Genomic DNA, 2,405 nt, shown 5'->3' on the forward strand with positions numbered 1-2,405 from the left:
CTACCAAGCAATTGTCCCAAACTAAACTAGTCCATTTTGCCTGCATTTGGCCCATATCATTTGTGATGATACTGTGGCTTTAAGAGGTTGTTTCGTTTTGATGTTTTTTGAAGAGAGGTTTTAAGACAGAGGTACCAAGCTGTCTAGTTGGAATGCTAGTAAACAACTTGAGAGGCCTCAGTGCTTTTTTAAAGCTACAACAACAGAAGCAGCCTGAATGGATATGGTCAAGCCCCCACAGAACCAGGGATTTTAGGTTTAGATTTCAGCAGTTGCTGTTAGGGTTTTGAAGAAATGGAAGCTATTTTTTCCCCTCTCTCATTTACAGCCAAAAGCTGTAGGTTCTCTGCCTCCTACGGGAGTTGCATGTGAGACAACATGTTTTCTGAATTTCCCCTTATGCCAAGAGTGTATTTATGGGATGTTACTATATTGAAACTGTTAGTTAGTAATAGGTAGTGTATTTACTATTTCGTTAAGTTTTCCAGTAGAATTAAGTTATTCCAAGTTCTCTTTCTTTTGCTGAATTTTAACTGTCGTGTTTGAATAAATTATGTTTACTTAACGTCGAGTAGTTTGACTAATCAAATTGCATCTGGAACACAGCATCTCACAATTACTTTCAAAATGAGAAAAAGTTAGGGTCTAGGCTACCTTTTTAATACACTTTGAGGGGGTCTGGTCTGGTCCGGTCCATAACACCTCCTCAACTTTTCCTATTCATGTACCTGTCCGAAAGTCTTTCAACTGTTGTAATTGTACCCGCAACTACCACTTCCTCTGGCAGTTCATTCCATATATGAACCGCCTTCTGTGTTTAAAAGTTGCCCCTCAGGTCCCTTTTAAATCTTTTGGTTTGATTATTTTTTACAACTTAAGTAAGGTTGGCATATTTTGGATTATTCATTCACTAATTAGTAACACTTTACCTTGGAAATACAGCCTTTTTAAATGAAAAAGTATTGATTTTACAATCACAGTTTACATCCTTACAAGAGTACAACATAAGAGCGTTTCTCTTTTAAAAAAAATGCATTGTTTATGATAGGTGAAATATCCTCTGACTTGTCCAGCTTAAGAGCTACAGAATTACTAGAAATATGGAGTAAACATCAAAATTACAGCAAATGAGCGTTAAGAATTCCACTCCAATAGAAATTCATCTGCATAAAAAGAATGTATGTGTGTGTATGTAAGTGTGTACATACATAGTGTGATTTTATGAATGTGTATACATACGTTGGCAGAAATTAGCACTCTTTCGAAATCCATCATAATTATGAAAACACTATTATAAATTTTCTGTTCTTGTGCAATTTGTTTTCTTGTTTGATCATCCAAGTGTTTGACCCATATAGCCATCCAAGCCTGCACCGACACATTTTGCCCTTTCAGACTAAAACTGTCTTCACTTACAGGATCCGTATCCTTCTCTTCCCTTCCTATTCATGTATTCATCCAGGTGTTATGTGAATGCTGCTGTTGTGTCTGCTTCCACCACCTCCTCTGGCAACGCGTTCCACCCTTTGTGTGAAAAACTTGCTTCGCATATCTCTTTTAAACTTACCCCTCTTGCACCTTGAACGTGTGCCCCCTAGTAATTGACCTCTCCACCTGGGAAAACGCCTCATACTTTCCACTCTATCCATTCACAATCTTATAAACTTCTATCATGTCACCTCTCAAACTCCTGAGTTCCAGTGAAAACAAACCCAGTCTATCCAACCTTTCTTCATAGTTAAAATCCCTCATACCAGGCAACATCCTGGTAAACGTTTTCTGTGCCCTCTCTAAAATGCTGATTGGCAATTCTCCAGTCCTATGGGACCTCATCTGTGGCCAAAGAGGATATAAAGATGTCTATCAATGCTCCAGCAATTTGTTCTCTTGCCTGCCTCAATAGGACCCAGGGACTTATCTACCTTCATATTTTTTAAGATGCACAACACCTCTTCCTTTTTAATAGCAACTTAGCTCAGAAACTCGACACTCCCGTCCCTGAGATTATCCTCCATCAGTTCTTTTTCTTTGGTGAATACCAACGCAAAGTATTTGTTTAGGATGTCACCAGATCTCTTCTGGCTCCACACACAGATTCCCTCCCTTGTCCGTGAGTGGGCCAACCCTTTCCCTAGCTACTCTCATGCTTTTTATATATGTATAAAAAGCCTTGGGATTGTCTTCAAGCCTGTTTGGTAACGACTTTTCATGACCCCTTTTAGACGTTCTAATTCCTTGTTTAAGTTCTTTCCTACTTTCTTTATGTACTTCAAGGGCTTCGTTAGTTCCCATCCTCCTAAACCTTCTGGATGCTTTCTTTTTTTTTGACCAAGATCATAACATCCCTGGTCATCCAAAGTTCACATAACTTGCCATACCTATCCTTCATTCTCGCAGGAATGTGC

The sequence above is a fragment of the Rhincodon typus genome, chromosome 8 (genome assembly GCF_021869965.1).
Source record: "Rhincodon typus isolate 14 chromosome 8, sRhiTyp1.1, whole genome shotgun sequence".
In the NCBI taxonomy this organism is placed as follows: Eukaryota; Metazoa; Chordata; class Chondrichthyes; order Orectolobiformes; family Rhincodontidae; genus Rhincodon; species Rhincodon typus.